This window comes from Lissotriton vulgaris, chromosome 6, assembly GCF_964263255.1.
Source record: "Lissotriton vulgaris chromosome 6, aLisVul1.2, whole genome shotgun sequence".
Taxonomy (NCBI): domain Eukaryota; kingdom Metazoa; phylum Chordata; class Amphibia; order Caudata; family Salamandridae; genus Lissotriton; species Lissotriton vulgaris.
The window spans coordinates 202,666,619-202,680,353 of NC_141694.1; positions in this window are offsets into that span (position 1 = coordinate 202,666,619).

Here is a 13,735-nt window from a genome sequence, read left to right on the forward strand (position 1 = left end):
AGGAGCATTCATGATCTGTCATTATTGGAGCGTCTTTTACCATCATAGGGCAGCTCGGTGGGTTTTCGATGTAGCTCTCTGTTAGGAAATCTTGCGCCGCTGCGAATATATTCCAATGACCCAGAATTCCTTGTATCGCTGCAAAGGCCATAAACCCTCCGTTGTAACAAAGCTGTTCATGATCAAGTAACGGATTCATGAGGTGATTGTAATTCGCTTCAGGAGGTTCCAAGTTGCAGAGACATAAGTCCAGGGCCCACATGAAATCACAGCTCAGGCAATGAAATACAGGCTGCACACAGGTGAAATACGAATATCGAAATGATAATCGATATGAAGTATTCAAAGTTGAGAGTGCTAAGGTACCGTAGTACAGAAGCATTCTCTGTCGAAATAGTTCTAAGTGGTCCGGCTCATTTGCGAAGGCAGGAGGGACATCCATTTTGAATTTCCCAAGATGGTAAAGGAAACGGCGCAGCACTGCCGGTTGTATAGCAACTCCACAGAATTGGGTCGCCGGCTATGCAGTGGAGAGGAGCAGAATGATTTGATAAATTTTCTAGGAGTCTAGTCACTTAAATATTGCTTAGTAGTTATCAAAAAAGTAGCCAGTCTTGAAGTGGAGGATGCGTTAAAAAAAAAGGGAGTCATTTGAGCAAGTTGTAAAGCAAGGTCAATTTTTTTTACGTCAATGCTGTTTTCTGTGAATGTTAGCTAAGTGAAAGATATGTGTGTGAGCAGATGCTACGTTCAGTTTTAAATGTGACAATGGAGCTCTTGTTCATGTCTTCCGATTCAAGGTCGGTATTCGCTGCCAAATGCAAATATCAAGAAACGTATGCGTGGGGTAGATAGTCTGCATTCTTAACCCCTTCGACACTCATGACGAGCTGGGCTCGTCATGGTGTAGCCCGCTCGCACACTGATGACGAGCCCAGCTCGTCACGCAAAGTGCGATTTTGAAAAACCCAGCGCGCTAGCGGAATTTCGCTAGCGCGCATGCGGTTAAAGGAAAGCAAATGGAGGGTTATTTTTACCGCGTTAGCATTGTCGTTTAAAAAGTTACAGTGATTTTCATTATATGTTAAGAAAGTATCACTGATGAAGTTTGAAAATAAATCCTTATAAATAACAGGGACTGGTGTATTTTAGAAAAGGTGTGTATCATTACATGAATTGTAAAAAAAAAAATAATGTAATTGAAAGTGTATGGTTTGAAAATGAAATGTAGAGGTTTATAGTTCACGTTTTGAAAGCGGTTCTAGAGGGTCAGATACATGATAGATTTATAAAAAATAGAACATGTTTTTCAATAGTATTATGGAAAAAATATGTGTCTTTATGTACTATTTAGATTATCTGCCTGTTGCCTATTCTTTGAGTTTTAGTAATCCTGTGTCTTATAAGTTTTCCAGGGGCGGTTTGAGGTTCATGGTGGGCTTGGGCAGGGAGGGTAGGTTGGGGGTTTGTAATAGGGGGTCCGGTGGGGTGGAGTGCGGAGTTTAGTGAAGAGTGAGGGGGGCGGGGGGTTAGGGTGTTTGGTAATGGAGCAGAGTCAGAGGACGCCAAATTTCTGTTATGGGGTGCCACGGAAATATGTATCCATTCTCAGAGGTTTATTATATTAAGGATATATATTAACATGGTGGCTCTTGTGGTTTTGTGGTTCTGTGCATGTGTATAATGCTGGCCCTGTAGTTTTTGTCTATGGACCTCATTACGACACAGGGGAACCACGTTGCACAGTTGGAGATCAGAGACTTAGGAAATAAAACTTTATAATTGTGAGGGCTCTAAGCGATACAAATCGCCCGTTCTCGGTGTAAAAAATATCACCGCTATTGGTGGTATTTTCTACGGTGTTAGTGTTCGAAGGAGAATAGTAATATATATGTGTGTGAAAGAAAATTCAGCATTTCACATTATCGCGTGAAAACAAAAGTTGTTCTCACATATCAATAAGTCTCTTATTATTAAGGGACGGAGTGTATATAGTGCTATTTACTACACTGCTATGTGAACGATGTCGAATGTTTCATAAGAGGAGGCTTTAAAAGTTTCTCGATAAACTGGTTTTCCAGGGAAGTGGGTGGAGTGTTCCGTGTAAATTGCAGAATAGAAACTAGTAAGAACTAATTGGAAGTGTTGTTCTAAAGTCACATGACTTCACATGCGTGTGTCGCTGCCTCTACGCGATAGGTGGGTGCGCGCACCCGTTCGCGCAGTAAAAGAAAGCGGCGAGAAAATATCAGCTAATATGCTCTTGGAGCTCATTTTGGTACAAAGAGTTAGTTCTGAAAAGAACTTTTTTTTTTTTTTTTTTTTTTTTTTTGGAAACAAGTGTTATGATGCTTTTGATTTCTTAAAGTTGCTACGACATTTTTCAGTATGTCATACTATCCAAATAAAGTGAAGAAATTTAACTTTTCTTGGAGCATTTATGACTCTCAATTTTGTGTTTAATTAGAATAAATCTTTGCTCTCCGTATACAAGAAGTTTTCCACAGTTCTTGCATTTCATGTGCACGTTCGCCAGATATGGTTTCAAGTCCATCTCAGCACTCAATGGAGATACAGGTCGTTCTGCAGAAGATGTGCTGGTCACTTCTGATGGTAATAGCGTGGCCTCCGTTTTTCTAGTCAAAGGTGGTCGCTCATTTCCTTTAGATTCGGAAGATGAATGCGGAACGGTAGCCATTGCAGCAAAGTCTTCGGGAAGATGTTCGACGTTGTTCTCTATTGAGAGTAGAAAAGAAAGTGATGGAAGTGGGTGGAGTGCTGCGTGTAAATTCCAGAATAGAAAGTACCAACAACCAATTGCAAGTGTTGTTTTCAAGTCACATGACTTTACATGCGCTTCTCAGGATGTGTAGGCAGTGACACTATCTAGTTACGAACGTGATTTAGAAGTAGCGATGTTCTTTAGTGAAGTTTAAAAACGTGAAAAGAAGTGAATTCAAACACATACGGATTTCACATATTTTTAGAGCTCGATTTAAGTATACAATTATTAAATTATAAAACCTTTTATATTTTTTAAAAAAAATATTAAGGTGTGTACAATCAGTCACGCACGAATGATTAAAAAAAAATCGTCTCCATTTAATTAAAAGGTTTGTATGACAAAAAAAAAGCCTAGGTTCAGTGTCTTAACGTACTATAAGTTCTTTCATTGGTCTATGAAGAAATTCATTAGGTTTAAATTGGAAAGCACTTATGAAATAATTAGGTGGGTGCGTGCACTCAGTTGTGCACGTAAGATTGGTATGTCGATATTTATTTCAGGTATATCTTTCATACTTAGGAACTAGCATTCAAAAAACCTATGAAATTCACTGAAAAAACCATAGGTTTTACACACGTTATAGTTAGGAAATAGCATTTGAAAAACCTATGAAATTCACTGAAAAAACCCTAGGTTTTACACACGTTATAGTTAGGAAGTAGCATTTAAAAAACCTATGAAATTCAGTGAAAAAACCATAGGTTTGACACATGTTATAGTTAGCTGGACATTTTACTCATATAAAACCAATGAAATTCCACGTTATAGTTACTTCAGCTAACTATAACTCGCGCGCCCGCAATGCACTGCTGATGACTTCACATATTACATCACTCATGACATGGTCAGTGACATCACTCATGACATCACTAATGACATCTCAAATGACATCACTGATGACATCATCCTTGTGGAAGAGTGGCAGACCTTCACTCACCCTAATATAACCTTTATTACACACACTCAAAAAGTAGAAAATAACAATTTCAATACAATAGCTATATCAATGCCACTTAAAACACACCTATTTAGTAATTCGAAGATCTATATACACAACCACTTATTCATCAACAGATATATACAGTCAATCATATATTATATACAGTCACTCATATATGTATTCAGTCATCATATGTTCTTATACACTGATACATCCTGATCATCCTGTTACACACCGACACTCAACCATAGAGTTATTCACACATAAGTTATATGTACTAGTTTAAAACATATGTACTTACTCAGAAATACACTAATAAAACAGTTATTCATTCACTTAGACAGTCATATATACACTCATACAGAAAAAAACAAATAATAACCTATATGCCTTTTACCACACAAACTCACTCACCCATACAGTCTAGCATATATGCTGCCTACAACACATACAAACAGTAAGTCACTCATTCATGCATTTATGCACTACATAAGATCTCCCAACGAAGCATATTGACACTTAGACACTCAGACACTCCAACTAATAATCAAACAAATAATAACCTATATAGACATTATGTATCACTCATATAGCTACTCACCAACACATGCAGCCACTTACATAGAAACTGAGAGACAGATACAGATATGTATATATTTAAACATTACTCATTAGCCCATGTACTCATCAAGATATACTTAATCAGTCAGTAATACAATCTATTTTTCACCTAAAAAGCAGCTATTTATACACTTATATGCTCAATTCTTCTTCCATTAACCTTCAGATATACATATATAAAACATATTTAATTTTCAGAACTAACCCATTCTCTGGATGATGTCATCAGTGATGTCATGAGTGATGTCACTGACCATGTCATGAGTGATGTAATATGTGAAGTCATCAGCAGTGCATTGCGGGCGCGCGAGTTATAGTTAGCTGAAGTAACTATAACGGGGAATTTCATTGGTTTTATATGAGTAAAATGTCCAGCTAACTATAACATGTGTCAAACCTATGGTTTTTTCACTGAATTTCATAGGTTTTTTAAATGCTACTTCCTAACTATAACGTGTGTAAAACCTAGGGTTTTTTCAGTGAATTTATATATATATATATATATATATATATATATATATATATATATTGTTTACCAATCCAAATTCCCAAACGACGAAAGGAAGGCACTGACTCCATGAATTTAACTCAAGGAAAAGTATTTAATCCAACATGCTGCACATGACACGTTTTGGCGGAAGCCTCCGCCTTGCTCACTTACTCTGCTGTAAGTAACATTAATTTACCTAACACATGACATGATGACACATCAGAAACAGGACCTATGGCATGATTGGATGTCAGTTACCATAGTTACCATGAGTCATGCACTCGGCATTAATGAACATAGAAGAATTGGTTGCCTCCACAACATGGTACAGTTACCATGTTAACCATACAATAAATATAACATTCCAATCAACTAATAATAAACAGCGAATATTAAGAAATTATATATGTTGCTTCAGTGTGCATCATGGTTGTGAAACGCATCTCGACTCGATTAACTATGTTGTAACATTATGTACATAATAAACATCACATCGTTTCGCAACCCGCTATACATTTAAATTCAATGTATAGTCGGTAACATTCTCACGCCAGAACATGGTTATTGCATTTTAGAGACATTATATTATCATGAGTCAACAGATCAAAATAAATAGTAGTGTCATGCCGTTACTCAAAAAGCAAGTCTCGAACTTAGCATCTAGTCATTTACATAGAATGCTTAGATTAGATAGCCTATTATTTATCGCCTCATGAGGTAAGGCTTTGTTTTTAACTTGTGTTAGCTAAAGTTTCCTCATTAGTGCCAATTCTCCCATTGGATAAAGAATTTACAATATCATATTGTTGTTTCACTCATATATCGATACACATCGTCTCCCAGTGGAGTAAGTGAATCATAGGCAGGTATGTAGGACTGCTAAAGTGGCGTAGTACACTCTATAAAATTAACATGACCGTAGGCAATATCTCTTATAACTGTTCATGGCATACTGTTAATGATTATGTATCATACAAATTCAAATAATAAAATTTAAACAAACAAAATTAATTACACAATATATTTGTGTGTGCAGAGTTGTTCATGGAATGGATTATAGAAAAGGAGAGGCCTCTCACTGGATTATAAATGTACAGTTAGAGCTTCGTCCGAATTCAGGCCATTGGGAATCTTTGAATTTAGCAAGATAATGTATCTTGATTCTAGACGTCTTAGGGCCAGTCTACGATTCCCTCCCCTGGGATTCTTGGGGACACTGTCTATAACATAATAGGAGATATGTTTGATGTTCCCTTCATGTTGTGTGTTAATGTGCCTGGCCACTGGATAGGTTGGGTCATTATTTGTGATCGCGCGCAGATGTTGGAGAATTCTGATGTGGGCTTGATGGATTGTGCTCCCAACATAGCGCTTGCCGCAACTACAGACCAAAACACATACGGCATACTCGGTCTTACATGAGTATATATACATATATATATATACATGTATATACACATATATCAATCAGTATATGTAATAATTACTGCAATGCTCTACACATTTTTGACTACAGTGAAAGCCTGCATCTTTAGTGAAACACTTTCACAATAATTCAGCAAACTTCAAATAACTAGAGATATTTAGGAGTCAAAATATGCTTTGTACTGAAGTGTATTAGACATTTTTAAGGGCTATGTATTAACTTATGCTGTAGAAGTAATTTGTCAATCCACTCAAATATTTGTTTCTTACTGTCTTAAACAGCATAGGTATCCACATAGTATGTGATACATTGCTTAGCTACTTCAGTACAGACTCCATTTATAATTTTTTACATTTGACATATACTTTAGCTACTTGAAGTAAGTGGTACCCTTATGAAATGCCAAAGGTAACCTGCTTTCATTTTAGTCTAATATTGGTACAACATTGAAGTATTTGTCAACACACATTTATTCATGTTTTACTTATTGAGAATGAAAAGTATGTAGATGTTATGGCCTAGTGAACACACTGTACAAAGGTATTTTTGGTTGATATCCTTTTTAGTGACATCAGTTTCGTATCCTAAACAACAAAGCTCAACCATTCAGAGGTGTTAAATAGTTCCTGGAGAGACATAATCATGGATAAGAGACAAGATCATACATGATTTAGGAGCTATCATGGAGAATGGCAAAACTGTGACCAAATGGTTTCTCAAAATATTGCCTACATGCATGAGTTTATGCTAATGCAGAACCAAAGGTTGAGAGCTTTGAAGCAAGTGAAATATGAAAACTTTGAAACTGCTTTGTGCTCAAGGTTCATTATAAGTTCTGTTTACATAGTTTCATTAAAACTATTGTATATGTCATTTCAGCATCATCTGGAGGAGGCTGAGGAGGCAATGGCAACAGCGGCAGGGAAGAAGCTGGCCACTGTGGTTCTGGTGCTGAAACCACTAACACTGAGGGACCCAGTGGCATGGAGGGTGAGGGAAGTGCAACGGCGGCTGCTAGCTACCCAACAAATTTGAAGGCCTTCTCCAGCAAGCACTTTCTACCAACTACCTAGGAAGTCTGTCAACTGCATCCTGGTCCGCTACCCAGAGTATCCTCTCTACCCTCCCTCTTGCTACACCCCAGTTGGCCAAAGTCATCCCCAAAAGGGGTGGTGTCTCCTTCGCTCCAGGTACCTCATCCCTATCCCCACAGCTACACTGAGTGAGAAGACTATCAACCTCCTCTGGAACATCTTTGATTTATTTTTTTTTTTAAATATATTTTTATTGCAGGAATCAGCCAAAGTTACATAGCAGATCAGAGAGATATCATCAATGTTAATCATAAGAAAAAGACCCCCGTGGGGGAATATCCCTTATATGCAGCCATTCAGCCCACATCCCGAAGGTCGGGCGGCGGGTGCGATGAGTCCACGCATGAGGGTCTGGTAGTCTTCTGGTGTCGATCCGAATAAATGAGCGATCTTCTTCTGCTTTCGTAATAATCCTGAAAACTCCCCTTATTTCCCACCCAACCCAACCCCCCCCAGAGTGTTAAAAGTTAGGCTGCAAACGTCAACATTATCGGCGCCATCTTGCTCTTTTTGAGCCCATTCGTGCACGTAAGCGGCAGCCATTTTGAGCACCATGGCCTCCCTGCCCCTCGCTGATAGCCAGCGCGTCTCTCTCTCTCTCTCTCCTAACCTCGCAGGCATCCCCCGCACGCTGACAACCCCCCCGCTCTCACATGCCTTGGGTCATAAACCCCTCTTCAGCGCAGCTCTGCCTCGGAATCCCATCCTGTTCCCAGCGCGACACCTCCCTTCATTCCTTTCATGGTCCCAGGTCCTTTGATACAAACCCCCTTTTCCTGTGTGCCCGTTTGTCTTCCTCGTTCCCAGGCCGCCACCTGGCCCTGCGGATACTGTTTATTGCCCCCCCCCCGTACAGTAGGAAGCTTCCCCCATTAAAGGACCCTCGAATTGATAAAAGCCCCCACCCTATGAGATCCGATCAACCCCACACATTCCGTGAATTGGCGGAATGTCCAGCTGCGCGATAATCATCACCTGTTGTGACCGGGGTGGGACTTCAACTGTAAATGTGTGTGGGAACGGGCCTGAAGGGGAGATTCCGAGGATGTCCTTTCATACTTCAAAGCATTGCACGAATGTGTTACATGCAATAAAGATCATAAACTTGTGTATAAGAGGCCAAGCCTCAGAGATGCGGCTAGAGCACCTCGTGACGATACTTGCTGTCCGAACTGATGTGTTCTCCTCCGGAGAGAATAAACCCCTTGTTTCCTGCCTTCCAGTCTCCAGCGCCTGCCTCTTCATTGATTAATATTTTGTGGGTTAAAGAGGCGACACCGCTGGGCAATACTTAAGGATCTTTGGGCCAGATTTATGTTAACTGGCGCATCCCCAGGGATGCGCCAGTTAACATGCGCCACAGTGCGCCACAGCTCCGCCAGCCATGGTGCGCAGCATTTATAATGCGGCGCACCATGGTGCAAAAACGGCACAGATGCGTGACGCATCTGTGCGGGAAATGTGGCGCATTGCTGGAGTTGCGTCGCAAGCGCGACGCAGCTCCAGCAAGGCTCGGGGGTGCCCCATTTTAACAATGCTGTGTCAAGACCTACGCCTGCTTCAAGCAGGCGCAGGCTTTTGACGCAGCATTGGCTTAAAAGTGACTGAGTGAAATCTCATAGATTTCACTCAGCCACTTTTGCGAGGCGCACCTGCCCCGGAACGCCCACCCTGCGCCGGAACGCCCACAAGCGGCGCAGGGCTTTACAACGTGACGCATCTGCCTAGATGCGTCACGTTGTAAATCGTTCGTAGGGATGCGCCACGTTTACGCCGCCTTGCGTGACGCAACAGCGGCGTAAACGTGGCGCAAGAGCCTCATAAATCTGCCCCTTTGTTTATTGGTTGCTTCCCACCTTTTACAATTGGCGTCCCAAACGTGGGGCCCATCAGCGACTCGTGGATCCAGTGGGAGAGGTCCTGACGACAGAGTGAACGACTGCAATGATCGGGAGTGGACCTGTCCGATAGACCCTCGTCTGACAGCCGATCATCCGAACTTCACTGGTTCCGAACAGACCTCTCTCGAGTGATCTACGGTCCTGACTGGGAACCATCAGGAATGCCGCGAGGAATACGAAGAAAAGAGGACGATCGGGCGCTGGATTCGGAAGACAAGAAACTGTCCATGCGGTCCGGGTAAGGTCGTGTAAACACGACGAATTGCGAAATGATTGTTTGATTGTTTGGAAAATACTAGTATTACTCTTTGTTGATTTGTTTGGAGATTCGCTGTCTGCAAACAGGAAAGAACAGGTTCCCTCTTTGCAGATAGTGAAAGGGTAGGTAACGCAGACCTTTGCGGGCCTACTTATTCTCCCCACTGATTGTTTGATTGACCGAACATTGACTGTTCGATATTGGTTCATGAGGTATTCACTGCCTGCAAACAACGTAGAATAGAAATATTCTGTCTAGTCTTTGCACGCAGTGATAAGATAGGTAGTGCTGACTTTTGTCCCCATTGTGATCCGTCATGCCTGTCTTCTCCCCACTGATTGGTAGCCTGTTTAGCCCGGACCGCTTATTAGAGATTAACCATCCGGCTCCACTGGAAGGCACCCCTAATAAGGACATGTTCATGAAGCATGGATTGATCGCTATAGCCTATGGCAAGCTGTGGCATAAATATAAGAAAAAGGATCGAGAAAGCCAGTGGCCACTGATAGAATCCTTCGATGATGATAAAATAAACGCGCTAGAAACAGCCCTTGGTAAAAACAAGACAACGCCCACTATGCTTGATAGTTTCGGCATGTGGCGCAAAGAAACTGAACAAAGTAAAAAGAGAACTGAGAGTAGGTTGGGAAAAGAGCTGCGAAAAGCAGCCCACCTAGCTGCTCAGAAACTAGAAGAAGAGATAAAGGAAAGAGAGGAAGCCAAACAGAAACTAGAAATGGAAACATCAAGCCAGTGTCCGGTTAGAACGTCCTCCACGCTCTACCCTGAATTACCCTTGAAACAACGAGCCAACGATGATCTGCTGTTATGTCCTCCGATCATCTACATGCCCCCTCCATATGCCCCTTCCCAACCCTTAGCACAGCACCCACCACCCCCAGGTACAAACGAGAGTAGCGCCACAGTTTCGGCCCCCATGGCCTCTGTGCCGGCCGAACTCCTTGTATTAGATACTACGCAAACGACAACGTTAGGCGACCCTGAGACCCAAAGGGTTGGTTCTGCAAGAACAAGCAGACTAAGCAAAGATGAGCGAGCAGGGATTGACAAGATAGCAAGGACACTGGTAGAAAGGAAGGAAGATGAAGAGTACATCACGGATATGTTTAACTCGTATACAGGGAGTCACAGACGACATTTTACCGTACGACTGTGTTACCATGTCTTGAACGCATACGAGGACCGATATCGAGACAAAGGTCCCGAGAGCCTAACGACTCTGTACCGGAAGGTCGATATCGGGGATGAGGGCGAGTGTGATGTGACGGACCTCCTTATGCGTACGCTTGAGGTTTTCCGCCACCTCACTGAACAAGAATCGGGAACTAAACCCACGACATCCGTGGCGACCGAACCACAAACTGAGCAATCTAATGCCATGATGCCGATACGAGAGGCTGCCCCTTACTGGGTTCCTCCACGAGGTGAAGGGACTAACGATGATGCAAACCACAAAGATGCAAAAGGAAGGGTAGTGTACAACTGGGTCTACCAGCCATGGGACCGGCAAGAGATTCTGACATTCCGGAAATCTCTGCCTGACCTACGTAAAAACCCCACTGCCTTCTATACTGAATTAGGTACAGCCCTAGGTTCAACGATTATGACCCTGGCTGACATTGACTTGTTTTTCGGGTTATGTCTACCAGCTGATGTGTGGAAGCAAATCCGGAAAGTCGACCACCTTGAGCTGTTTGGACATACCTGGTCACAACTCGATGGCATTGATAAACGAGAACCTGGACAAAAGCCTTTGAAATCCATTTTAGACCTCCCAGATAAAATCGTACAGAAATTAAAAACCCTGATTCCAGAAAAGAAAGTGGACTGGTCGATAGTAACGGCCTGTCGCCAGAAACTCCAGGAGGATGTATCGGACTACTTCTCCCGGTTTGAAAAGGTGTTCTCCGATTACAGCGGCCAGGACATGACCACTGCAACCGGACACCATCTGTTTGTCCAGAATTATGTTAAGGGTCTGTCACCAGAGGTCTCCCAGAAACTGCAGGCCAGCGAGAGTAGTTGGGCAGCCTCCAAACCTACGGCTATCCTCCAGATGGCCCAATATTATGAACATCAGAAAAATGAAAATGATAGAGCAACAGAGAAAAAGAAGAAGGACTAGAAAGAGAGGGTGATGATTGCACAACTGCAAGGGGTGACTATAGGACGCGACCAATACCGGGGAAACTATCAGACGAACGTCCCTAAGACTGCACCTCCCAAGGACCGCACTTTGACTCCCCACATTGGACGTACAGACATTAGAGAGGACCAGTGTGCTTTCTGTAAAGGAACTGGCCATTGGAAATCCCAGTGCCCGGTTCTTTTGGAAATAATCAGAAACAAAGACCCCAAGGACATAGCAAGTGGACCGAGAAATAAGGGACAGCAGTGAGGGCCCCCAAATGACACGACTAACGACAGATCAGGCAGACCAAACACATTTGATCGACCCAGACAGATGCCAAGGCCTGAAATATGTACTTGTTGTGGTATGCGCATTTAGCAAATGGGTGGAAGCATACCCAACCCGTGACAACACTGCTATGGCCACTGCAAAAGTACTGTTAAAGGAGTTTTTCCCCCGTTACGGCCTTTGTCGTATTTTATGGAGCGACAATGGCCCCCACTTCATAGCCGAAGTCGTCCAGCTCATCTTAAAGGGGCTGGGCATCAAGCAGAAGTTCCACGCAGTCTTCCACCCCCAGTCTGCTGGACTTGTCGATCGACACAATGCCACACTAAAGCTTAAACTGGCCAAGATAGTGGCTACCACGGGTCTGAAATGGCCAGACGCCCTCCCACTGGCATTGCTATCGATGCGTTCCACCCCCACCAAACATCACTTGACACCTTATGAGGTTGTTTTCGGTCGACCCATGAGTGTCTGGTCTGCACCGAAACCAACTTCCATTCATGACGTCCCGGACGTCCTAATGTCTGATTATCTGTATAAATTGACTGAAACTCTGTCTGTCATTCATCAGCAGGTGCAGCAGGCCATCCCTGATGCTTCCAGGGGTCCGGGTCACGCCATCCAACCTGGAGATTTCATGCTGATCCGAAACTTTCAGCGGTCGAAGAGTTTGGAACCCCGGTGGACGGGCCCCTGGCAAGTGTTAATCACCACCCGGACGGCTCTTCGTGTGGAGGGGAAACGGCACTGGCTGCACGCACACCACTGTAAGAAGGTCTCCTCGACCCTGGCCACGACAGAAAACATCGACAACCAAGAAGAGCTCCTGAACAAGGACCGACCGTCACTAACCTGCTATCCTGATACCGAAGCACTTGAACTTTCAAAATTCTCTGATCCCACTGTGCCATCCGGAGAAGGGTATTTCCTGCGTCGAAAGGAGGGAGCTTCGGCTAAGTAGACCACGGACTAAGTTAAATCTCAGAACTGTGACCTAAACACCACCAAGGGTCACCCGGAGAGAAGCTAAACGAAGTCAGTGGTTCTGCCCGCTACCGAGCACCTTGAAGATGATGGAAGCACCAGATAAGAAGATGATGGAAGCAACAGGAAATACCCACTACAGAAACCCAAGAACAGACAGACTCCACAGCTCAAAGACAATTGCACTCTTCATCACAATCCTTTTCTGCTTTCTCCTCATGACCACACTCTGGATTATGGAAGAAAATGCACCTGCTCACGAAACATTCCTGACCACTGCTCAGCCTACCACCATGAAGGAACATTATCTGATTTCGCTCTCTCCTCAACTCAGAGAGAGGCGAAAGGAGTTTTGGAATAACTCTTTCGTACAGCTACTTCACCAGCACAATCTCGCCACCAATGCCACCAACTGTTGGATCTGTGGGTTGCTACCCCACGCCACTGGACACTTGATACCATTCATCCCTTCACCCTTCTCAGTTCATGGCTCCTGCCTTGCTTGGCTGATCCTCCTGCAAGAAAGCTATAAGGACAATGCCACCTCCAGCAAAACCGTAACGCATTTCTTCCACGGGGTCTGGCGAAACAAAACAAAGACACACTTCTGCCCGCAGACCTCCAACGACTCAATCCACATGGACATCCCTGCTAAAGAACGAATTGAAATGCAGGTGTTCAACAATCCAACCAGACCCACCTTCTCCTACCTGCGGAAACGAACGGCTGCCACTCTGACTGTGGCCCTGTCAGTCATCAACGTCACAGGCCACATGTGCATAGAAGGGCTTGGGA